Source organism: Panthera uncia, chromosome X, assembly GCF_023721935.1.
Source record: "Panthera uncia isolate 11264 chromosome X, Puncia_PCG_1.0, whole genome shotgun sequence".
In the NCBI taxonomy this organism is placed as follows: Eukaryota; Metazoa; Chordata; class Mammalia; order Carnivora; family Felidae; genus Panthera; species Panthera uncia.
In genome coordinates this window covers 64,534,062-64,561,890 of record NC_064817.1, presented here as the reverse complement: position 1 = coordinate 64,561,890, position 27,829 = coordinate 64,534,062, and positions in this window count along the sequence as shown.

The window sequence follows — 27,829 nt, the reverse complement described above, 5'->3', positions numbered from 1 at the left end:
GCACCACTCCAGGGACTATCCAAAATGATGAAACAGGGTTGGAGGGAAGATGGTGGTGTAGGAGGAAGCTGGGCTCACCTCGCGTCCTGCTGATCACTTAGATTCCACCTACACCTGCCTAAAGAACCCAGAAAACCGCCAGAGGATTAGCAGAACGGAGTCTCCAGAGCCAAGCTCAGAGGAGAGGCCCACAGAAGAGGATAGGAAGGGTGGCGAGGCGGTGCGCGCTCCACGGACTGGCAGGAGGGAGCCGGGGCAGAGGGGCGGCTCGCCGGCCAAGCAGAGCCCCCGAGTCTGGCTGGCAAAAGCGGAGGGGCCAGACGGACTGTGTTCCGACAGCAAGCGCGACTTAGCTTCTGGGAGGTCATAAGTTAACAGCTCTGCTCAGAAAGCGGGAAGGCTGGAGGACAAAGGGAGGGAGAGCTGCTGAGCCCCCGGACGGCAGAGCTCAGCTTGGCGGGGAACAAAGGCGCTCGCCAGCGCCATCTCCCTCGCCCATCCCCCAGCCAAAATCCCAAAGAGAACCAGTTCCTGCCAGGGAACTTGCTCGCTTCCCGCAAACACCCAACTCTGTGCTTCTGCGGAGCCAAACCTCCGGCAGCATATCTGACTCCCTCCCGCTGCCACAGGGCCCCTCCTGAAGTGGATCACCTAAAGAGAAGCGAGCTAAGCCTGCCCCTCCTGCCCCTGTGCACCTTGCCTACCCACCCCAGCTAATACGCCAGATGCCCAGCACCACAAGCCTGGCAGTGTGCAAGTAGCCCAGACGGGCCACGCCACCCCACAGTGAATCCTGCCCCTAGGAGAGGGGAAGAGAAGGCACCAACAGTCTGACTGTGGCCCCAGCGGTGGGCTGGGGGCAGACATTAGGTCGGACTGCGGCCCCGCCCACCAACTCCAGTTATACACCACAGCACAGGGGAAGTGCCTTGCAGGTCCGCACCACTCCAGGGACTATCCAAAATGACCAAACGGAAGAATTACCCTCAGAAGAATCTCCAGGAAATAACAACAGCTAATGAACTGATCAAAAAGGATTTAAATAATATAACAGAAAGTGAATTTAGAATAATAGTCATAAAATTAATCGCTGGGCTTGAAAACAGTATAGAGGACAGCAGAGAATCTCTTGCTACAGAGATCAAGGGACTAAGGAACAGTCAGGAGGAGCTGAAAAGCGCTTTAAACGAAATGCAAAACAAAATGGAAACGACGACGGCTCGGATTGAAGAGGGAGAGGAGAGAATAGGTGAACTAGAAGATAAAGTTATGGAAAAAGAGGAAGCTGAGAGAAAGAGAGATAAAAAAATCCAGGAGTATGAGGGAAAAATTAGAGAACTAAGTGATACACTAAAAAGAAATAATATATGCATAATTGGTATCCCAGAGGAGGAAGAGAGAGGGAAAGGTGCTGAAGGGGTACTTGAAGAAATTATAGCTGAGAATTTCCCTGAACTGGGGAAGGAAAAAGGCATTGAAATCCAAGAGACACAGAGAACTCCCTTCAGACGTAATTTGAATCGATCTTCTGCACGACATATCATAGTGAAACTGGCAAAATACAAGGATAAAGAGAAAATTCTGAAAGCAGCAAGGGATAAACGTGCCCTCACATATAAAGGGGGACCTATAAGACTCGTGACTGATCTCTCCTTTGAAACTTGGCAGGCCAGAAAGGCTTGGCACGATATCTTCAGTGTTCTAAACAGAAAAAATATGCAGCCGAGAATCCTTTATCCAGCAAGTCTGTCATTTAGAATAGAAGGAGAGATAAAGGTCTTCCCAAACAAACAAAAACTGAAGGAATTTGTCACCACTAAACCAGCCCTACAAGAGATCCTAAGGGGGATCCTATGAGACGAAGTACCAGAGACATCACCACAAGCATAAAACATACAGACATCACAATGACTCTAAACCTGTATCTTTCTATAATAACACTGAATGTAAATGGATTAAATGTGCCAACCAAAAGACATAGGGTATCAGAATGGATACAAAAACAAGACCCATCTATTTGCTGTCTACAAGAGACTCATTTTAGATCTGAGGACACCTTTAGATTGAGAGTGAGGGGATGGAGAATTATTTATCATGCTACTGGAAGCCAAAAGAAAGCTGGAGTAGCCATACTTATATCAGACAAACTAGACTTTAAATTAAAGGCTGTAACAAGAGATGAAGAAGGGCATTATATAATAATTACAGGGTCTCTCCATCAGGAAGAGCTAACAGTTATAAATGTCTATGCGCCGAATACCGGAGCCCCCAGATATATAAAACAATTACTCACAAACATAAGCAACCTTATTGATAAGAATGTGGTAATTGCAGGGGACTTTAACACCCCACTTACAGAAATGGATAGATCATCTAGACACACGGTCAAGAAAGAAACAAGGGCCCTGAATGATACATTGGATCAGATGGACTTGACAGATCTATTTAGAACTCTGCATCCCAAAGCAACAGAATATACGTTCTTCTCGAGTGCACATGGAACATTCTCCAAGATAGATCATATACTGGGTCACAAAACAGCCCTTCATAAGTTTACAAGAATTGAAATTATACCATGCATACTTTCAGACCACAATGCTATGAAGCTTGAAATCAACCACAGGAAAAAGTCTGGAAAACCTCCAAAAGCATGGAGGCTAAAGAACACCCTACTAAAGAATGAGTGGGTCCACCAGGCAATTAGAGAAGAAATTAAAAAATATATGGAAACAAACGAAAATGAAAATACAACAATCCAAATGCTTTGGGGCGCAGCGAAGGCAGTCCTGAGAGGAAAATACATTGCAATCCAGGCCTATCTCAAGAAACAAGAAAAATCCCAAATACAAAATCTAACAGCACACCTAAAGGAAATAGAAGCAGAACAGCAAAGGCAGCCTAAACCCAGCAGAAGAAGAGAAATAATAAAGATCAGAGCAGAAATAAACAATATAGAATCTAAAAAAACTGTAGAGCAGATCAACGAAACCAAGAGTTGGTTTTTTGAAAAAATAAACAAAATTGACAAACCTCTAGCCAGGCTTCTCAAAAAGAAAAGGGAGATGACCCAAATAGATAAAATCATGAATGAAAAGGGAAGGATTACAACCAATCCCTCAGAGATACAAACAATTATCAGGGAATACTATGAAAAATTATATGCCAACAAATTGGACAACCTGGAAGAAATGGACAAATTCCTAAACACCCACACTCTTCCAAAACTCAATCAGGAGGAAATAGAAAGCTTGAACAGACCCATAACCAGTGAAGAAATTTAATCGGTTATCAAAAATCTCCCAACAAATAAGAGTCCAGGACAGATGGCTTCCCAGGGGAGTTCTACCAGACGTTTAAAGCAGAGATAATACCTATCCTTCTCAAGCTATTCCAAGAAATAAAAAGGGAAGGAAAACTTCCAGACTCATTCTATGAAGCCAGTATTCCTTTGTTTCCTAAACCAGACAGAGACCCAGTAAAAAAAGAGAACTACAGGCCAATATCTCTGATGAATATGGATGCAAAAATTCTCAATAAGATACTAGCAAATCGAACTCAACAGCATATAAAAAGAATTATTCACCATGATCAAGTGGGATTCATTCCTGGGATGCAGGGCTGGTTCAACATTCGCAAATCGATCAAGGTGATACATCACATTAACAAAAAAAAAGAGAAGAACCATATGATCCTGTCAATCGATGCAGAAAAGGCCTTTGACAAAATCCAGCACCCTTTCTTAATAAAAACCCTTGAGAAAGTCGGGATAGAAGGAACATACTTAAAGATCATAAAAGCCATTTATGAGAAGCCCACAGATAACATCATCCTCAACGGGGAAAAACTGAGAGCTTTTTCCCTGAGATCAGGAACACGACAGGGATGCCCACTCTCACCGCTGTTGTTTAACATAGTGCTGGAAGTTCTAGCATCAGCAATCAGACAGCAAAAGGAAATCAAAGGCATCAAAATTGGCAAAGATGAAGTCAAGCTTTCGCTTTTTGCAGATGACATGATATTATACATGGAAAATCTGATAGACTCCACCAAAAGTCTGCTAGAACTGATACATGAATTCAGCAAAGTTGCAGGATACAAAATCAATGTACAGAAATCAGTTGCATTCTTATACACTAACAATGAAGCAACAGAAAGACAAATGAAGAAACTGATCCCTTTCACAATTGCACCAAGAAGCATAAAATACCTAGGAATAAATCTAACCAAAGATGTAAAAGATCTGTATGCTGAAAACTATAGAAAGCTTATGCAGGTAATTGAAGAAGATATAAAGAAATGGAAAGACATTCCCTGCTCATGGATTGGAAGAATAAATATTGTCAAAATGTCAACACTACCCAAAGCTATCTACACATTCAATGCAATCCCAATCAAAATTGCACCAGCATTCTTCTCGAAACTAGAACAAGCAATCCTAAAATTCATATGGAACCACGAAAGGCCCCGAATAGCCAAAGTAATTTTGAAGAAGAAGACCAAAGCAGGAGGCATCACAATCCCAGACTTTAGCCTCTACTACAAAGCTGTCATCATCAAGACAGCATGGTATTGGCATAAAAACAGACACATAGACCAATGGAATAGAATAGAAACCCCAGAACTAGACCCACAAACATATGGCCAACTCATCTTTGACAAAGCAGGAAAGAACATCCAATGGAAAAAAGACAGTCTCTTTAACAAATGGTGCTGGGAGAACTGGACAGCAACATGCAGAAGGTTGAAACTAGACCACTTTCTCACACCATTCACAAAAAGAAACTCAAAATGGATAAAGGACCTGAATGTGAGACAGGAAACCATCAAAACCTTAGAGGAGAAAGCAGGAAAAGACCTCTCTGACCTCAGCCGTAGCAATCTCTTACTCGGCACATCCACAAAGGCAAGGGAATTAAAAGCAAAAGTGAATTACTGGGACCTTATGAAGATAAAAAGCTTCTGCACAGCAAAGGAAACAACCAACAAAACTAAAAGGCAACCATCAGAATGGGAAAAGATATTTGCAAATGACACATCGGACAAAGGGCTAGTATCCAAAATCTATAAAGAGCTCCCCAAACTCCCCACCCGGAAAACAAATAACCCAGTGAAGAAATGAGCAGAAAACATGAATAGACACTTCTCTAAAGAAGACATCCGGATGGCCAACAGGCACATGAAAAGATGTTCAAGTCGCTCCTTATCAGGGAAATACAAATCAAGACCACACTCAGATATCACCTCACGCCAGTCAGAGTGGCCAAAATGAAGAAATCAGGAGACTATAGATGCTGGAGAGGATGTGGAGAAACGGGAACCCTCTTGCACTGTCTGTGGGAACGCAAACTGGTGCAGCCGCTCTGGAAAACAGTGTGGAGGTGCCTCAAAAAATTAAAAAATAGCCCTACCCTATGACCCAGCAATAGCACTGCTAGGAATTTACCCAAGGGATACAAGAGTACTGATGCATAGGGGCACTTGTACCCCAATGTTTGTAGCAGCACTCTCAACAGTAGCCAAATTGTGTAAAGAGCTTTAATGTCCATCAACTGACGAATGGATAAAGAAATTGTGGTTTATATACACAATGGAGTACTACGTGGCAATGAGAAAGAATGAAATATGGCCCTTTGTAGCAACGTGGATGGAACTGGAGAGTGTGATGCTAAGTGAAATAAGCCATACAGAGAAAGACAGATACTATATGTTTCACTCTTATGTGGATCCTGAGAAACTTAATAGAAACCAATGAGGATGGGAAGGAAAAAAAAAGTTAGAGTGGGAGAGAGCCAAAGCATAAGAGACTCTTGAAAACTGAGAAGAAACTAAGGGTTGATGGGGGGTGGGAGGGAGGGTAGGGTAGGTGATGGATATTGAAGAGGGCATCTTTTGGGATGAGCACTGGGTGTGTATGGAAACCAGTTTGACAATAAATTTCATATATTAAAAGTAAATAAATAAATAAATAATAGAAAAAAATCACAAAATAAAATAAATAAATACAAGATTAAAAATATGTAATTTGTGACCTTTGTGAAGAGTAAAGGATATAAATAGAGTTTTTGTATGAAATTGAAGATAAGTTTTTTATCAGCTTAAAATAGATTGTTATAAGTATATTTTATATAAGCCACATTGTAACCACAAGAAAATTCCTATACAAAATAGATTAAAAAATGACAGAGGAGTCAAAGCATGCCACCACAAAAACTCAAAGAAACACAGAGGAAGGTAGAAAGTGGAATAAAGAGACAAAATACAGCAAAACACAGAAAAATTTAGCAAAATGTCAAAAGTAAGACCTTCAAGTAAGTAATGACTTTAATGTATATGGATTATATTTCCTAATCAAAAGACAGAGAGGCTGAACGGATAAAAAACAAGAGTTGACTAAATTTTTCTACAACGCACATTTTGGATTTAAAGACACACGTAAAAGTGACAAATCAGAAAAAGATATTCCATGCAAATGCTTAAAATAAAGCAAGGGTGGCCATACCTATGTTAGGCAAATAGGCCTTAAGTAAATACATACATACATACATACATACATACACACACACATACCTACCTACATACATACATACTGTTACTAGACACAGAACAGGACATTGTATATGACAAAGGTGAATAGGTAACTGATAGAATTGGATAAAATATTTGCAAATCACATCTTTCATGAAGGGTAAATATTCACAATCTATAAGAAATGGCTACCTTACTAAATAAATAAATAAATAACCCAATTAACAATATGCAAAGGGATTGAATAGACATTTATCCAAAGAACATACACAAATGGCCAACAGATATATACAAAGAAAGTTAACATCACTAATCATCCCCAAAATGCAAATCAGAGCCACAATGAGCTATCATGTTACCCATGTTAAGATAGTCACTATTAAAAATAATAAGAAAATAACAGGTGCTGGTGAGTATGTGGAGTAATTGGAAGTCTTGGGCTGTATTGTTTATAATTTAAAATGGTGCAGGCACTATGGAAGATAGAGTTGAGATCCCTCAAAAAGTTAGAAATAGAAATACTATATGATGTAACTATTCCACTTCTGGGCATTTATGAAAAAGAATTAACAATAAAATCTTGAATATATATTTGCAGTCTCATGTTCATTGAAACAGTATTTATAATATCTGAAAGGTAGAAACAACCTAGTGTTCACTAAGAAATTAATTAGTAAAACATGGGTCACCTGGGTGGCACAGTCAATCATCGACTTTGGCCGAGGTCATGATCTCACTGTTTATGGGTTCAAGCCCCACTTCGGGCTCTGTGCTGACCTCTAGCTCAGAGCATGGAGCCTGCCTCAGATTCTGTGTCTCCTTCTCTCTCTGTCCCTCCCCTGCTTGTGCTGTTTCTCTCTCTCTCAAAAATAAATAAAACATAAAAAAATAATTAATAAAAATGTGTTATATACATAAAATAAAATTATTCAGCCATAAAAAATAAGGGAAACCTGTTATTCCACAACATGGATGGAACACTAAGACCTTATGCTATTTTATATTAGTCAGTCAGAGAAGGACAAATGCTGCATGATTTCACATATATAAAGTAACTAGTGAAACTCGATGAAGCTAGAGTTGTAGTTGCCAATGGCTGGGAGGAGAGGTAAATAGGGAGTTGCTTTTCAATAAATATAGTGTTTCAGTTATGAAATATGAAAAACTTCTGTAAAACTATGTGCAAATTGTTAATAACACTTTACTCTCACAAATTTGTTAAGAGGGTAAGTTCCGTGTTATGTGTTTTTTATGATACCATAATAAAAATTTTAAAAATAATGTTAAACAACTGAGAGGGTAGAAGCAGTTAAAAGGAGATAAGATAAATAGGAGTAGATGTTCTTGTGGGATTAAAGAATTGTACAGAGGACATTAATGGGTAAGGTGAAAAAATTGAAATTGAATAAAAATATGTAGGATCAGGGTAATGTATGGTTGTATAGAAAGTGAAAGAAAAGATTTTTGAAAGAAGAAAATTTTTTAAAACTTAGATTCCAGAGTGTTGGAATGGTATTATTGATCTTAGCAGCCCATTTTCATACTTCAAAGGGAGAGAAGAGGTAGCACATGGATAATGTTAGTAGGCACTGTTAGTAAATAGATATTTGAATGTAGATTATGCATATACTATTTGGGAGATAACAGGTAGAATTTGAGCTATGACTTAAAGAGAATTCTAAAGTTGTGTCACAGGGTTCTGGTGTCATCATTTCTGTAGTATTTAACATTCTTCTTAAAGATTTTGAGACAAATAAATCTGACAGTAACAGGAAGCTAAAGGGTCCTAAGTGTTCTTCTAAGAGTCATGTCTGTTAATAGATTCAACCTGATTAAATATATATATATATATATATATATACACAATATATATATTATATATATATATATATCACTCTTAATTACATTAATGAGCACATCTGAGGAGAATGAATTTAATCTGTTATTTTGATCAAATACATGTAGGTGTATGTGATAAGGTTGATAAGTTAAAAAAAACAGTCCAGAAAAATGTATAGATGCCATGATGGGGTACATAAAATCCCAATGATTTCATTGCACAATCTTGGAGAAAGTTCAACACATTACTATTCATTTCTAAACTTTGCCTCCACTGTTTCTGCTTTCTCAGAAGCATATCATGCACCCTTGTCAACTCATTCAGTGGAATCCTCTACTTCTATTTTATCCCATTTCTGCTTGCAGACCAATATATGAGAAGTGTGTTTTATAAAACAAACAGAATGCAGCTTTTCTATCTTTGGAACTAACTGCGTAAGATATTGTTAGAAAATATTTTGTAAGTATTTTCTAAGCTATGGGATTTGACAAAAGAATCTATTTTCCTCTTCAGACTAATCATAAGGAGAGGTAAATAAATTGTCCTGGAAATAAAAACAGACAAAATATAAAAACTGACATTTTAGGAAGTTTGAATAAAATAATAGTTACATGAGTGCAAGTTATCTCTGTGTCAGAATTTCACTTGCTTAATTTAAATTGAAGTGATTAGCTTAGGAATGACAATGAAAGCCTACAAAACTATACAGCATTACACCAAATCTTAAATTTTATCCAAAGTGAGGTTTTGGGCTTCTATTAAGGATTTGTTTTGTCAGCTATGCCAAATGTTCTCTGAAAATTCAGAGTACTTATTCTTCCCGTTTCAACTATCTGAGAATCTCAGTGGTGTGTATAGGAAATGACTCAAAAAACTGGTTATTAAAATCTGGGTTCAGCAAGACACTTCAATATTTCTATGAAGTTTCTCAATGGTATCCTAAATTTTGTTCATATGTGTGTATTTACACTTCTTCTGGAGAAAAGCACATGGACTTTATAAGAATATTAAATAGGTAGATGATATCTTGCCCTCTCCCTCACAAAAAGTTCAAAAGAACAATTACTCTAAACATACTGGAAATTACCAGTTACTGGCCAGTTGATATTTAGTACACAAACTCTCTGGACCCCAAACATCATATGGTAGCAAGGATTGATGGTTTAGGAAAACAATAGATTTGAAGTGCATAATTAGTGTACTCTGAGTTATGAGTCCATTTTCAAATTGTGGATGTGCATTTTTAAGAAATGTTTTTGATAATGTATAGCATTATTAAGATTTTTTGGCCATATTATATGATATCATTTTTTAAACGTTTATTTATTTTTGAGGCAGAGAGAGACAGAGCATGAACAGGGGAGGGGCAGAGAGAGAGGGAGACACAGAATCTGAAACAGGCTCCAGGCTCTGAGCTGTCAGCACAGAGCCCGACGCGGGGCTCAAACTCACGGACCGTGAGATCATGACCTGAGCCGAAGTCGGATGCTTAACCGACCAAGCCACCCAGGCGCCCCTGATATCATTTTGATAAGCAGAAAATATAGTAGTTCCAGTAATGCAAGAAAAACTACCATACAGTGCTTTCAGATCCCAATGTAATCTTAAGTTATAAAGATTGAATTTGAATTTTGTTCCTTTTGTCAATGTGCCGTACTTTTTGTCTAAGTGGGCATAAGTTTTATGTTACACTTACCTGTTTGGGAACTACTATGGACAAAAATAAGACAATTTTAACTATTGCTATAGGAATAGCAATGGCTCCTGCAAATTCTTCAACAAAGAGTGAGGAGAGAGAGCATCCAAAGGGATGAAGGTCTGGAAAGTATCATGCTATATTTTATTTACAAGGAAGTAATCTAAGTTACCAAGATACATTGATATAACCAGGATAAATGGGACACCCACTTCAAAAACTACACTAATTCAATCAATCCTGACAATCAACAGAGCGAAAGATATTACTCATTGTTATAGCATGAATGTCCCCCCAAAATTTATATATGGAAGCCCTAATATGACACTGGAAGGTAATTATGTCATAAGGGTAAAGCCTACCTGATGAGCCTCATAAGATCCCTCCATAAGAAGAAGAGAGCTAGCCCTTTCTGATTCTACCATTTGAGGACTTAAGGAGAAGTCGACCACCCACAAGTCAAGAAGAGGGCTCTCATCAAGAACAGGCACAACGACTTTGGACTTCTAAGACTCCAGAACTGTGAGAAGTAAATGTTTGTTGTTTAAGTCACCCAGTCTATGGTAATTTAATTTAGCAGCCCCAGCTGGATAACACAGCCATATCCTGGGAGAAACTGGTCCTTCTTCCTATATAAAGGCAACTTTTTATCCCAGCCAACTGACTATACTAGGGATACTTAATCAGTCCTGGAAACAGCTTCCCTGGTACCTCTCTGTTCTATTCCAACTACAGACTGCATGTTTCTACTGCTTTAACTGAACCTGTTACTAGAGTTTCAAGTTTTGTCTCAAACAAGTTACTTTGTAATGTCTTCATATAATTTGGTGGATGATTTAGGAAGAAAAATGTTGACTAGAATATTTTTGTTCTCATTTAAGTACCTGTACCTTTATATCTATTGAAGTTACCAAGTGTTTTATTTTTTTATTTTATGTTTTGAACTTTTTTTTTTTTTTTTTTGGGAAAGAGACAGGTGTGAGTGGGGGAGTGGGGCAGAGAGACTGGGAGACCACAGGATCTGAAGCAGGCTCCAGTCTCTGAGCCATTGGTTCAGAGCCTGTTGCGGGCTCGAACTTACAGACCCTGAGGTCATGACCTGAGTCGAAGTCAGACGCTTAACCAGCTGAGCCACCCCGGCGCCCCTTCTTCATTTTTTTAAATTTTTTTTTATGTTTTAATTTTTTTTTTTTATTTTTGAGAGAGACAGGTGTGAGTGGGGAAGGGGCAGAGAGAGAGGGAGACACAGGATCTGAGGCAGGCTCCATGCTCTGAGCTATTGGCACAAAACCTGACGCGGGGCTGAAATTACCAAGTATTTTATACTGTAACTCTTGGTGAGTTATTTTTCAGCCTCTTCTCCAAAAGGTAATAATAATCACAGACATTCTTCTCTCACTTGATCTTTCAATTTACCATAATTGAGTTCACATGAATCCAACAAAACATAACTATTAAATTTGGGTGATTTATTCAGGTGAGTTAATTGAGGAATTGTTAAGGACTACATGTTTGTGTCTTTCCCAAACTCTTGTATAGACACTCTAATCATCAATGTGAGAGTATTTAGAGAATGGGGCCTTTGGGAGGTATCTCTGTCAGGAGGGTGGAGCTCTGCTGATGGGATTAGTACACTATTAAAAAGAGACAGGAGAGAGCTTTCTCAGTCTCTCCCGCTCTCTGTTTGGGGCATGTGAGGATACAGCAACAAGGCAGCTATCTACAAGCCAGGAAGCAAGCCCTCTACAAACACCAGATATGCTGACACCTTTTTGGCTTTCCAGACCCCAGAACTGGGAAAATTAATGTTTATTGTTTAAGCACCCAATCTAAGGTATGTTTCTTACAGCAGCTCTAATACAGCAATCAACAAAATAACACAAAAACAGCAACAAAATATTATATGCAAATTATAGTGACACCTTCTGAGAGGTCTGTGAAGTATACTTTTTACATGCAAATCAGTTGTGGACAGTGAAATGTAAGTCTGACCTAAATCTGCCCCTTCACTGCTTTGGCACACATTCATTACATCTATATGTATTTGTGTAACTAAGCATATCATTTCATTCATTCTCTCCAAGTAGCCTGTAAAGAAGGCGGAGCAAAGATTATGTTTCCCCAATGTCAGCTCTTGGCACAGTGTCTGGAAGATATTAAAAAGTACTCAATGAGTGTTTGACAAATTAATAACCAGTACACAGAAATACTGCTACTAGAGCTCATAACAGTTGAGTCCTTGCACAAGGATGTTTTACAAGCTATCATTTTCTACTTATTTTGAACTTCTTATGAAAGTTTGTCTTATCTTCCAAACTCCATGAGACTAAAGATACTGTCTTATTCTTTTGTACCTGCAGAATCCACTATTATGCCTTGAATAGGGTGAATACTCAATAAATCTTTGTTTATTTTGTTTAAGCCAGGCTATGCAGACAAACTACTTTAATGTGGTTTTAAATATGATGAGTTAAAACTTGGAAAACTAGAGCCAAAAATTCAACAAGTACATTTATGAATGATTATTATTCAGATTCTTGATACTAAAAAGTCATAATTATTTCCTTTCTATAAAAAGTCATTCTCTAAAATTTTTACTCTTTTAAACTGGCATTGAGTAACACAGATGTTAAAAAACAATGTCGAAGTCAAGTTTTTTTTTAAATTTTGTGATTGCCTGTGATTTAATAATACAGTTTAGAAATAATCTATTAATCTTAATTCTATCATTCATTGTCTAGGTCAAGGTTTTTCCGTACTCAGTTACACATTTCACTGAATATGAATACTGATTTAGGGAAAGTATTTTTTTAAAGTAGAACTAATTCCCTGTGTACCATGCTGATATATTAGCACAGTTAACTCCAAGAATTGGCCTATAATACAACCCATTAAATTCAGACACTGAGACTGTATACTGTGAATACATATTAAGTTTCATAGTAGAAGCAAGGGATGCTTTTCTTGATGTGAATCTTAATAAATAAGCTAAATCCAAAATAAATAGAGAAGATGGTGTTTTCATAACAAGCTTCCTTGTAAATTAATTCATATGTAACAAATCAACTGCTGCTGTGGCAAAAAAAAGTATGTTTTATATTTTATCCTCTTCAATCATAAGAGGAAGAAGAAGGAAAAAAAAACCTTCATTGTATATAAAACCTTGTTCACTTTGACATAAGTCCTTCCAGCCATGGTCTCTTTTTGATTGAAACAAACTTAAACCATATTCCATTTCACAAAAGCAAAATGTGCTGAACATGTGGTTTTCAAAATAGAAGCATGTGCATCAACTGTTTTGCATGAATATCCTTTCTGTGAAATGTCTCTGGGGAAATTTCATTACCAAAAGCCAGGGAGCACAGGAAAAAGGTGAAACAGACTGAGATCAAGCATTCCTAAAAGTGGATCGCCCAGGCAGAGGCATAAATGACATTTAATATACACACTTAGGGGCTCCTGTTGAGTTCTCTGTTTGGTAACCCAGATCAGGATACTTGATTAGTGGATAAAAGTGTAACTTTAGAAATTGACAGGAACTCTTGTGCTCTGACACCTGTATTCTCAGCTAGAGATGGTGGAAGGGGTATTAAATAAGCACACATTTCAAACTCCATTCTATTTTGCATTTTTACAACTCTCTGGTTTCAAAAGGGCCATTTATAAAACTGGCAGTTTAAGGATGCATTGACAACACTCAGTGGCCATTATGATATAGTACATATTCTGTCTTTCCATTGCTAAAATACTTTTTTTAAAGCTATAACTATAAACTAAGGGTCAATCTGGCCTTATCTTTACTGTAACAGTTGGCTTGAATTTGCATATGAATGGGTATCTTTGTTGTAGACATTATCAATAATGCTATTTATATCTAAAATAAGTGCTATGAACTTTGAAAGCTATAAACAAAGTCAATCAACAGTGAATATTAGCACTTCAAGGAAATCATCCCTTTCAGCCTGAAGAAAAAAAAAAAAAAAAGAGGTTGGGCTGTGAATTTTGACCTAGGAATATAATAATGTCTTCCTAGATCTCATTATGCCTTATATCCATTTAAGGCCATCTGGGACTCAGTATGATAAAAGACTGGTGCAAATGTATGAGCCCCTGGATCTAGCAATAGCCCTCTGGATATTAGGTTGGATTAGTAGATTTACTGCTAATCCAAACACTGTGAGGCAAATTTTGCCTGACACATCTGCACTATGAGTCTCTGAAAATTGTAGCAAGTTGAGCTTTTGAAGAGCTGACAACAGCCTTTATGCTCCAGGCACAGGCTGCATGCAGTTTGCTGAGTGCAGTTCTTCATTCTGCATTCCCTCCACATTTGCAATGGCAGACCCTGCCCTTCCATTCCATGGTAATAGCCTTTGTCAGCCACAAACTTAAATTGTTCATGTGTTCTTATCTAGACCAAATAAATTTTGAGTCAATTTTTGCATAAGGTATACATGATATGAAAAGGAGATTCAAAAGGGCATGTATAATGCCCTTAATTTCAGCCAAAGAAGGTTTCTGAAAACAAAGTTTTATTTAATTCCTGCTAAATCACAAATAAAGCTACAAATTTGTATCCAAGGAGCCATTATAAAATTTTGGGATTCTCACTGGAATTCTTGAATGTTTTTCAGATTAGGGGGTCTGTAATATCAAAACATAAGTGGTAGTATTTTCAACTGTGATATGATAACTAATATAATTACATAGAGACATCTGAGCAGAAATCATGTCAGCAAGCATTAGACACAATATATAAAAAGATTCAGAAATTATATGTGTAATTTAAACCTAGATGACATTAAATTCTACTAAATGAAACCTAGCCTACTATTTATTGACAAAAGAATCTTGTACTAATATTAATAACAATATCATTTTTAACCTCCTATTATGAGCCATGGTTTTTACATTCACCATCATTGATCTTCCCCAATCAGAATGAAGTCAATATCCTTATCTCCATTTTACACATAAAGAAACAAGGCTCAGAAAAAATAAGTGACTGATCCAGGACCCAAAGTGGAGCCAAAATTTAATCCTTGATATCTCCATTTCTACAATTCTCCATTTTTTACTATGGCACTGTTATGAGTTGAATGATGTCTCTCCCACTATGTATGAAATGGGATTATTTCATATATGTAAGGTTTGATCTTAATTTTTCTTTTTTTAATGTTTTTATTTAAATTCCACTTAGTTTAATGCAGTGTTAAAACATTTTCAGGGGGCGCCTGGGTGGCTCATTCGGTTGAACGACCAACTTCAGCTCAGGTCATGATCTCGCAGTCCATTAGTTCAAGCCCCGCATCAGGCTCTGTGCTGACAGGCTCTGAGCTGTGTCTCCCTCTCTCTGACCCTCCCACATTCATGCTCTCTCTGTGTCTCAAAAATAAATAAACATTAAAAAAGTTAAAAAAAAACAATTTCAGGTGTACAATATAGTGATTCAACATTTCCATGCATCACCCAGTGCTCATCAAAAGTGCACTCCTTAATCCACATCACCTACTTAACCCATCCACCTACATACCTCCCTTCTGGTAACCATCAGTTCTTAGTTTGCTTCTCTTTATCTCTTTTTTTGTCTTTACTCATTTGTTTTGTTTCTTAAATTCCACATATTAGTGAAATCATACGGTATTTGTCTTCCTCTGACTGACTTATTTCACATAGCATAATATTCTCTAGCTCCATCCATGTTACTGCAAATGATAAGATTTCATTTTTATGGCTGAGTAATATTCCATTTTATGTATATACCACCTCATCCTTATCTATTCATCATCTGAAGGACATTTGGGTTATGTCCGTGAATTGGCTATTGTAGATAATGCAACTATAAACCTCAGGGTACATTTATCCCTTTGAATTAATATTTTTGTATTATTTGGGTAAATACCTAGTGGTGCAATTGCTAGATTGCAGGGAGTTTTATTTTTAACTTTTTTCAGGAACCTCCGTACTGTTTTCTAGAGTGGTTTCACCAGTTTGCATTTCCACCAAATGTGCAAGAGGGTTTCCTTTTCTCCACATTCTTGACAACACCTACTATGTCTTGTTATTGAGTTTAGCCATTCTGACAGAAGTTAATCATTGTAGTTTTGATTTACATTTCCCTATAGATGAATTATGTAGATCAAATTTTCATGTGCCCGATGTCAATCTTTATGTTCTCTTTGGAAGTATATCTGTTCATACCTTCCTCTCATTTTTAATCATGTTAAAGTAATCTAAATTGATTAAAGCGGTGTCAAGAATTAAGGAGGGCACTTCTTGTGATGTGCACTGGATGTTGTATGTAAATGATGAATAATTAAATACTACACCTGAAACTAATATTGCACTATATGTTAACTAACTGGAATCTAAATAAACACTTGTGGGGAACACAATAGAATAGATCAAAGAGACCAGGAGCTGGTTCTTGGAATAATCAATAAAATTGATAAACTTTTAGCCACATTTAATAAAGGAAGAGAAAAAGACCCAAATAAATAAAATCAAAAATTACAGAGGATAAATAAAAACTAACAACACAGAAGTGCAAGCAATTATAAAACAACGTTATGAAAAATTATATAGCAACAAAAAGGACAACCTTCAAGAAATGGATAAATTCCTAAAAACATATAACATACCAAAACTATAAAAGCAAGAAATGGAAAACATGAAAAGACTGATAATCAGCAAAGAAATGGAATTAGTAATCAATAAATTCCAAACAGAAAAAAGTCCAGGAATAGAAGGCTTCATGGATGAATTCTACCAAACATATTAAGAAGAGTTATTACTTTATTTTCAAACTATTCCAAAAAGTAGAAATGGAAGAAAAACTTCAAAATTCATTCTATGAGGACATCATTGCCCTGATAAAGATTCTGTAATGAAAGAGTAGTATAGGCCAATATTTCTGAACATAAATTAAAAACTCCTCAACAAAATACTCATAAACAAAATAAAAAAAACCTTAAAAATATAATTCGTCACGTTGAAGTGGGATTTATTCCTGTCTTGCAAGTATGGTTCAATATTCATAAATCAATTAATGCTATGCATCAAGTTAATAAAATAAAGGATAAGAACCCTATGAAACTCTCAATAAATGCAAAAATAGCATTGAAAAGTAGAACACATACTCATGATAAAAACATTCAACAAAGTAGGTTTAGAGGGAACATACCTCAACATAATTAAGGCAATATATGAAAAACCCACAGCTAATATCATCCTCATTGGGGAAAAATCTAGCAGTCTTACTCTATGGTCAAGAACAAGGGAAGGATGTCCACTCTCACCGATTTTATTCACCATAGTATGAGAAGCCCTAGCCATAACAATAACACAGCCAAAAGAAATAAAAGGCATTAAATAAATAAATAAATAAATGGCATCTAAATCGTGAAGAAGTCAAACTTTCAGTATTTGCAGATGATATGATACTCTATATAGAAAATCTGACATACTCCACCAACACACTGTTGGAACTCCTAAACGAACTCAGTAAACTTGCAAGATACAAAATCAACATATGTAAATATGTCGTGTTTCTAAACACCAATAATGAAGCAGCAGAAAGTAAAATTAAGGAATGAACTTCAATTACAATTACACCAAAAACAATAATACACATCAGAAAAACCTAAACAAAAGATGTGAAAAACCTGTACCCTTAAAACAATAAAACACTGATGAAAGAAATTGAAGATAACACAAGGAAATGGAGAGACATTCCATGCTCATGGATTGCGATTATAAATATTGTTAAAATGTCTATACTACCAAAAGCAATATACACATTTGAGAAATATCTATCAAAATACCACCAACATTTTTCATAGACATAGAACAAACAATCCTAAAATTTGTATGGGACCAATGGAGGCTTTGAATAGCAAAAGGAAGCTTGAAAACCAAAGATAAAAGTATCACAATTCTGGACTTAAAGTTATATTACAAAGCTGTAGTAATCAAGACAGTATGATACTGGAACAAAGAACAGACACATAGATCAGTGGAGCAGAATAGAATACCCAGAAATGGACCCACAACTATATGGTCAAGGGAAACAAAAGCAAAATAAAGTTTTGGGAATACATAAAAATAAGAGTTTCTGCACAGTAAAATAAATGGTCAACCAAACAGAAAGGCAATGTAGAGAGTGAGAGAAGATATTTGCAAATGACATATCCGATAAGGGGTTTGTATTCAAAATATATAAAGAATTTATAAAACTCAACACCCAAAACCCCTCCAGCAATAGTTTATTCTCTACAGTTAAGAGTCTGTTTTATGTATTGACCCTTTCTTTTTTCCTCCTATGTTCATCAGTTTTGTTTCTTATATTCCACATATGAATGAAATACAATGGTAGTTATCTTTCCCTGACTGACTTATTTCACTTAGCATAATACTCTCTAACTCCATCCACGTTGTTGCAAATGGGAAGATTTCATTTTTTCGAGGGTGCCTTGGTGGCTCAGTAGTTTAAGCATATGTCTATTCGTTTCGGCTCAGGTCATGATCTCATGGTTCACAAATTCAAGCCCCGCATCAGGCTCTGTGCTGACAGAGTGGAGCCTGCTTGGGATTCTCTCTCTCTCTCTCTCTCTCTCTCTCTCTCTCTCTCTCTCCCTCTCTCTCTGCCTCTCCCCTGCTCATGCACACACTCTCTCCCTCAAAATAAACAAACTTAAAAAAATATATTTCATTATTTTTGATGGTTGCACAATATTCCTCTATCTCTCCCTCTCTCTATAGATTAGATAGATATAGATGATATATATATATATATATATATATATATATATATCACATCTTCTTTACCAATTCATTGGTTGATGGACATCTGGACTATTTCCATAATTTAGCTATTTTTGATAATACTGCTAAAATCATCAGGGTGCATGTATCACATAAAATCAGCATTTTTTGTATCATTTGGGTAAATGCCTAGTAGTGCAATTGCTGGGTCATAGGGTAGTTCTATCTTTTTAACTTTGAGAGGAACATCCATATTATTTTCCAGAATGGCTACACCAGTTTGCAATCCAATCAACGGAACAAGGGGGTCCCTTTTTCTCCAAATTCTCATGAGTGTTCTGAGGTATTCTGAGTATTCTCTGAGTATTCTCTGAGTATTCTCATGAGGTGTGAGGTGGTATATCATTTTACTTTTGAGTTATATTTCCCTGATGATCAGTGATTTTGAACATCATTTCATGTGTCTGTTGGGCATCTGTATGTGTTCTTTGGACAAATATATTTTCATGTCTTCTCCCATTTCTTTTATGTAATTTTAAGGTCTATCTATATCTATATCTATATCTATCTATCTATCTATCTATCATCTATCTATCTATCTATCTATCTAATCTATCGAGAGGGAGAGACACAGCATGAATGGGAGAGAGGCAAATGGAGAGAGAAAGAGAATCCCAAGCAGACTCCACACTATCAGCACACAGCCTGACATGGGGCTTGAACTCAGGAACCTGAGCCAAAATCAAGAGTTCGGCAGTTAACCAACTGAGCCACCCACGCACCCCACTTATGCCCATTTATCAACTGGATAATTTGTTTTTCATAGATTGAGTTTTATAAGATCTTTATATTTTTTGCATACTAACCCTTTATCAGATATGTAATTTGCAAATATCTTCTCCCATTCCAAAAGCTGCCTTTTAGTTTTGTTGATTGTTTATTTTGGTGTGCAGAAGTTTTTTATCTTCATGAAGTCCCAATAGTTTATTTTTGCTTTCCTTTCCCTTGCCACAGGAGACGTATCTAGCAATAAGTTGCTATGGTTGAGGTCAAAGAGGTCTGCACCTGTGTTATCATTTATGATTTCGATAGCTTCCTGTCTCACGTTTAGGTCTTTCACTCATTTCAAATTTATTTTTGTGTATAATATAAGAAAGTGGTCCCGTTTCATTCTTTTGCAAGTTGGTGTCCAGTTTTCCAAACACCATGTATTGAAGATACTTTGTCACTGGATATTCACTCATGCTTTGTTGAAGATTATTTGACCATACAGTTATGAGTCTATTTCTGGGTTTTCTATTCTTTTCCAATGATCCATGTGTCTGTTTTGTGTGTGTGTGTGTGTGTGTGTGTGTGCCAGCACACACTGTCTCATTACACCTTTGTAATATTACTTGAATTCCGGAATTGAGATGCTTCTAGCTTTGCTTTGCTTTTTCAAGATTTCTTTGGCTATTTGAGGTCTTTTTGTGGTTCCATACAAATTTAGGATTCTTTCTTCTAGCTTTGTGAAAAATGTTGGTGGTATTTTGATAGACATGGCATTAAATGTGTAGATTGCTTTAGAAAGTATAGACATTTTAACAGTATTTGTTGTTCTAATCCATGAACGTGCAATGCAGTGTTTTTCCATTTCTCTTGTGTCTTCTACAATTTTGTTCATCACTGTTTTGTAGTTTTCAGAGTACAGAAATTTTACCTGTTTGGTTAGCTTTATTCCTATTTTTTTGGGTGTAATTGCAATTGGGATTGATTCCTTTTTTAAGTTTGTTTGTTTATTTATTCATGTATTTATTTATAGCAGGAGTGGGGGACAGGCAGAAAGAGAGGGTGAGAGAGAATCCCAAAAGACACTGCATTCTCAGAATGGAGCCTGAGGTGGAGCTTGATCTCATGAACCATGAGATCATGAACTGAGCCAAAATCAAGAGTCAGGCACTTAAATAACTGAGCCACCCAGGCTTCCCAATAGGATTTATTCTTTGATTTCCCTTTCTACTGCTTCATTTTTGGTATATAGAAAGGTAACTGATATCTATACCTGAATTTTATATCCAGCAACTTTACTGAATTGATGTATCAGTTCTAGTGATTCTTTTGGTGGAGTCTTTCATATTTTCTACAAAGACTATCATATTATTTGTAAATAGTAAAAGTTTGACTTCTTCCTTGCAGAAGTGAATGACATTTATTTCTTTCTGTTTTCTAATCACTAAGGCTAGGACTACTAATATTGTGTTACATACAAATAGTGAGAGTGAACATCCCAGTCTTGTTCCTGACCATAGAGGAAAAGCTCTCAATTTTTCCTCATTTAGGATGAGATTTGCTGTGGGTTTTTAATATATGGCCTTTTGTTATCCATATTTTGTTGAAGTATATTTTTCAAGAAGAATGTTGTATTTGTCAAATGCTTTTTTTGCATCTATTGAGAGGATCATATGGTTCTTCTTTTATTAATATGGTGTATCAAATTGATTGATTAGCAAATATTGAGCCACCCTTGCCATCCAGAAATAAATCCCAATTAATCGTGTTGAATGATGCTCTTAATATACTGCTGGATTCGATTTCCTAGTACCTTGTTGAGAATTTTAGTATCCATGTTCATCATGGATATTGACAAGTAATACCCCGTTTAGTAGGATGTTTGTCTGGTTTTGGATTCAAGGTAATGCTGGTCTCAAAGAATGAGTTTGGAAATTTTCCTTCCATTTGTAATTTTTGGAATAGTTTGAGAACAATAGGTATTAATTCTTACTTAAATGTTTGGTAGAATTCCCCTGTGAAGCCATCTGTCCCTAGACTTGTTTGTTGCAAGATTTGTGATTAATGATTCACTTCCCTTGCTGGTTATTGGTCTACTCACATTTTCCTTTTCTTGCTCTTACAGTGTTTGCAATTTATATGTTTCTAAGAATTTATCTATTTCCTCGAGGTTGTCCAATTTCTTGACATATAATTTTTCACAATATTCTCAAGTAATTGTTTGTCTTTCTGTGGTTTGGATATTATTTCTCTTTTCTCATTTGTGATTTCATTTCTTTGGATCTTCTCTATTTTCTTTTTGATAAGTCTGGCTAAGGGTTTATCAATTTCATTAATTTTTTCAAAGAACCACATATTTGTTTCATTGATTAGTTCTTCTGTTTTTTTTTTAATTAGCAAATGATTGGTTTTGAGTATTTATTACCTTTGTTTTTATTATAATGTACTCATTGGTAGGTTTAAATAGTTTAAATTTTTTTTAATTTTATTTTTTTTATTTACATCCAAATTAGTTAGCATATAGTGCAACAATGATTTCAGGAGTAGATTCCTTAATGCCCCTTATCCATTTAGCCCATCCCCCTCCCACAACCCTTCCAGTAACCCTCTGTTTGTTGGCCATATTTAAGAGTCTCTTATGTTTTGTCCCCCTCCCTGTTTTTATATTATTTTCCCTTCCCTTATGTTCATCTGTTTTGTCTCTTAAAGTCCTCATATGAGTGAACTCATATGATATTTGTCTTTCTCTGACTGATTTTGCTTAGCATAATACCCTCCAGTTCCATCCACATAGCTGCAAATGGCAAGATTTCATTCTCTTTGATTGCCAAGTATATATATATATATATATATACACCACATCTTCTTTATCCATTCATCCATTGATGGACATTTGGGCTCTTTCCATACTTTGGCTATTGTTGATAGTGCTGCCATAAGTATTGGGGTGCACATGTCCCTTCAAAACAGCACACATGTATCTCTTGGATAAATACCTAGTAGTGCAATTGCTGGGTCGTAGAGTTCTGTTTTTTAAAGTTTTTTTTTTTATCATTTATTTATGTTCTAGTCTTCATTATTTCCCTTCTGCTCTCTTAGGCTTCTTTTGTTCTTATTTTTAAGCTTGTTAAGTGTAATGTTAGGTTGCTTACTTGAGAGTTTTATGGCTTCTTGAGTTAAGCCTGTATTGCTATATACTTCCCTGTTATGACTCGTTTTGCAATCCAAAGGTTTTGGACCATTGTGTTTTCATTTTCATTTGTGTCTATATATTTCTTTTACTTACCCTTAAATCTTCTAATTGACCCATTTATTGTTTACTAGGATCTACTTTAGCTTCCATATATTTGTGGTTTTCAAAATTTTTCTTGTGGTTGACTTCAAGCTTCATAGCACTGTGGTCAGAAAATATGCATGGGATGATCTCAATCTTTTTTTACTTTTTGAGGCCTGATTTGTTATCTAGTATATGATCTTTTCTGGAGAATGTCTCATATGGACTTGAAAATAGTGTGTATGCTGCTTCTTTAGAATGAAATGTTCTGAATATATTTGTTAAGTCCATCTGGTCCTGTGTGCCAATAAAAGCCAGTTTTTTTCTTGACTTTCTGCTTAGATAACCTTCAATAGATGTGAGTGGGTTGTGAAAGTCTTCTATTATTATTGTATTAGTATCAGTGAATTCCTGTGTGTTCATTATTGTTTTATATTTTTAGATGCTCCCAAGTTGATGGCATAAATATTGGCAACTGTTAGATCCTCTTGTTGGATAGACAAATTTATTATGATAGAGTTCCCTTCTTCTCTTGTTATAGTGCTTGTTTTACAAATTAGTTAGTATGATACAAGTATTGCTACAACTGCATTCTTTTGAAGTCCATTTGATTGTAATGTTTCTCCATCTCCTCACTCTCAATCTGTAGGTGTCTTTAGGTCTAAAATGTGTCTCTTGTAGGCATCATGGAACTGGGTCTTATTTTTTGTCCATTCTAACACACTATGTCTTTTGATTGGAGTTTTTAGTCCATTTACATTCAAAGGAATTATCAATAGGTATGAATTTAGCATCATTGTATTACTTGTTTTGTTGTTGTTTCTGGAGATTTTCTCTGTTCCTTTCTTTTCTTTGTCACTTTTGGTCTTAACTTCCCAAAGAGTTTCTTTTAATATTTCCTGCAGGCAGGGCTGTTTTAATGGTCACAAATTCCTTTAGTTTTTGTTTGTTTGTTTGTTTGTTTTGTTTTGTTGTTGTTGTTGCTTTTTTTTTTTTTTTTGTATGGGAAATTCTTTATCTAGCCTTCTATTCTGAATGATTACCTTGCTGGGTAGAGTATTCCTGGTTGCAAATCTTTCCCATTCAGTACAATGAATATGTCTTGACATTTCCTTCTGGCCTGCCAAGTTTCTGTGGAGAGATTTGCTTCTCCTCTTATAGTTCTTCCCTTGTAATTTAGGGACTTCTTTTTTCTTACTGCTTTTAGGATCTTTTTTCTTTATTTCTATCTATATTTTCCAAATTTAACTACAATATGTCTTGGTGTTGGCCTACTTTTGTTGATTTTGATAGGAACATCCATGCCTCCTGGATTTGGATGTCTGTTTCCTTCCCTAGATGAGGAAAGTTTTCATGTATGATTTGCTGAAATAAGCTTTCTGCCTCTTTTTCCCCTCTCTTGTTCTTCTGGGACTCCTATGATATGAATGTTATTGAGGTTGATGGCATCACTGTGTTACCTAAGTCTATTTTCTTGCTCCAAGATGTTTCTTTACCTCTTTTGTTCAGCTTCATTATTTTCCATAATTCTATCTTTTATATTACTTATTCATTCCTCTGCTCCTTCCATCTTTGTGGTCATTACATCCACTCAGTTTCAAATCTATTACTGCATTTTTCATTTCAGCCTGGTTTGTTTTAAGCTCTATTGCCATTGTGGTAAGGATCTTTAATGTCTTCTATGCTATTCTCAAGCTCTGCTGTTATCCTTATGATTGTTGCTTTAAATTCTGGATGAGGCATATCACTTATAACTGTTTCAATTAAATCTTTGGTTGTGACCTTTTTCTTTTTTCTTTTTTCTCTTTTCTTTTTTCGCTTTTTTGTTTGTTTGTTTCTGGATGAATTTCTCCATCATGGCATTTTGGGTAGGTCTCTCTTCTTCTCTGTGTTAGAAAAGAATGTTATGTTTCCTGCTCCTGAGAGTAATGGCTTTATGAAGAAGAGGTAATATAATGCCCTGGGACTGGTGCTTCAGGAAATGTTTCTGGTGTGTGCTGGCACTCTGCTGATGTGTTCTGGCTGCTCTATCCCTAAAGTCAGCCCTCTACCAAAGTTATCCTTGCCTTCAATGGGGAGTATTTGAACCTTGGCCAGAATGTGTCAAGTTTTAACTAGATGTGCTCTGGTCTGCTTGTTAAAAGAGACCCAATGCTATTTTCACTAGAACTGAAACTTTGTAGGACTCTACGTTCAGTAGAGGTAGTGCATGCAGTGGTTTCTGCTGGTCTCCTGAAGGAAGAGCTAGCCTCTCTGGTCTTTATGCACACATGCCAAAAAACACAGTCCCAACAGAGTGCAGGGCAGGAGAGTGTCTTGATGTAAGCAGGTTAAGCAGTTTTTTGCTGGGTTGTTTACTGATGTTGGTTTGTGCTGAATGAAGGGAGAGGGAAGTGGCACTTTCCAGCTACTTTGTCCTTGAAGAGGGGAGTTTGTGATTACAGCTGTTAGGAAAGCCTCTCATAATTGTGAATATTTCCCCTCATACCTCCTAGGCATTTTTCAGATTTCTGTTTTCATACTCTCTGAGTTGCTTACCTTCCTTGAGGAGTATGGCGTACTTTGTGCTCCAACCCAGCCAGGATGTCTGAGTTTTAAAATTCAAAATTTTAGGGACCTGCTGTGGCAGGGAACCATGCTGGTATTCTTGATTTGGGTCTAGCCACTCTAGGATTGATGCAGGTATGACGTAGAAGGGAAATCACACCAGAGCACTGGAGTTTGGGATTTGAAGCAAAGTAGGCTAAACAGGCAGTGTGCTGGTTAGCTACCCTGAACAGATGTCTCTTCACCTATGCTGAGGGACAGAGGAGGTAAATAGCACTCACTGGCTCTTTTGTCCCTGGAGAGGCAATGCCACCTGTCTCAAATGTACTCCAAGAAGATTGAACATTCTCTCCCAATGCTCTTAGGCAATCTTCAGATTGTACTGTCTTCCCATGGGTTACCTGCGTACTTTCTCTATGGGAGCAGTTCCATGTCCTCAGCACTCTAGACCAGCCATGAAAGGGACCTTTAAGAATCCAGTCTTTGAGCCTCACTGGTTGGAAAAAATAGCAGCATTCACCTCCTCTTATTTTCCCAGTCAATGGCTTTGGGGAAGTTTTGTCCTTTTGCAATCCCCTGTGTGCTCTTCTCACTCTTGCATTTCTCTGCAAACAGGGCTCCCTCCCCTCCACAGCACCTGTGAATCTTTTCTCCCCCAATCCATGTTTCCACACTTCCTAAATTCCATGATGTGGCCTCTTGTCTTTTTGTAGTGTGCACTTTGTTCTATCAGTTCTCAGATAGATTTCATGGATATTCAGAATGATTTGATATTTATATAGCTCTGTTTGAGGGACGAGGCAAGCCTAGGGTCCTCCTACTACTCTGCCATCTTAGCTCCCCTGAAAACACTTCTACCCGTTCTATTGGTGTTTAGTTTCCATATCATTTATTTCTTCTCTAATCTTTATTATTTCCTTCCTTATGCAAACTTTTTGGTTTAATTTTTAGATCCTTTAGGTGTAAAGTTAGGTTGTTTATTGGATATATTTCTTGCTTCTTGAAGTAGGCCTATATTGCTATATACTTCCCACTTTGTACTGCTTTTCCTGTGTCTCAAAGGTTTTGGATCATTGTGTTTTCATTTTTAATTAGTTTCCATGTATTTTTAAATTTCTTCTTTCATTTCACTCTTGACTCAATCATTGTTTATTAATATGTTGTTTAACCTCCATGTACTCAAGGAAATTTACCAAACATTTAAAGAAGAGCTAATACCTATTCTTCTCAAATTATTCCAAAACATAGAAATGGAAGGAAAACTTCCAAATTCATTCTATAAGACCAGTATTACTCTGATTCCAAAACAAGAACTCCACTAAAAAAGAGAACTACCATTGAATATTCCTGAAAAAACATGGATGCAAAAATTCTCAAATATATGAGCAAATCGAATCCAACAGTACATTAAAAGAATCATTCACCACGATCAAGTGGGATTTATTCCTGTGCTGCAAGGGTATTCCAAGATTTGCAAATCAATCAACCTGATACACCCCATTAATAGAAGAAAGGATAAGAAATTCATGATCATCTCAATAGATGCAGAAAAAGCATTTGACAAAGTACAACGTCTATTCATGATTAAAACCCTCAACAAAGTAGGATTAGAAAGGAAAACAAAGCTGGAAGTATCACAATTCTGGACTTCAAGTTATATTACAAAGCTATGGTGATCAAAACAGTATGGTAATGGCACAAAACTATACCCATAGATCAATACAACAAAATAGAAAACCAAGAAATGAATCCATAATTATGTGGTCAATTAATCTTTGACAAAGAAGGTTAAAATATCCAATGGAAACAAGTTTCTTCAAAAAGTAGTTTTGGGAACACTGGACAGCAGCCTGCAAAAGAATTAGCCTAGACCACTTTCTTACACCAAACACAAAAATAAATTCAAAATGGATTAAAGATCTAATGTGAGACATGAAACCATTAAATCCTAAAGAAGAATAGAGGAGGTAACTGTTTTGACATGGGCCATAGCAACCTCTTACTAGATATATCTCCACAGGCAAGGGAAACAAAAGCAAAAATAAACTATCGGGGATTCATCAAAATAAAAACTTCTGCATAGTGAAAGAAAGAATCAACAAATTAAGGGGAAACCTATGGAATGTAAGAAGATATTTGCAAATGAAATACCTGATAAGGGATTATTATCCAAAATATATAAAGAACTTATTAAATGCAGCAGTGTAAAAACAATCCAAATACAAAATGAGCAGAATACATGAATAGATATTTTTCCAAAGAAGACATACAAATGGACAAAAGAAACATGAAAACATGCCCAACATGCCCAACATCCCTGACTATCAGGGAAATACAAATCAAACTACAATGAGATAGATATCACCTGTTACCTGTCAGAATGGCTAAAATTAACAACACAGGGAAAAACAAGTGT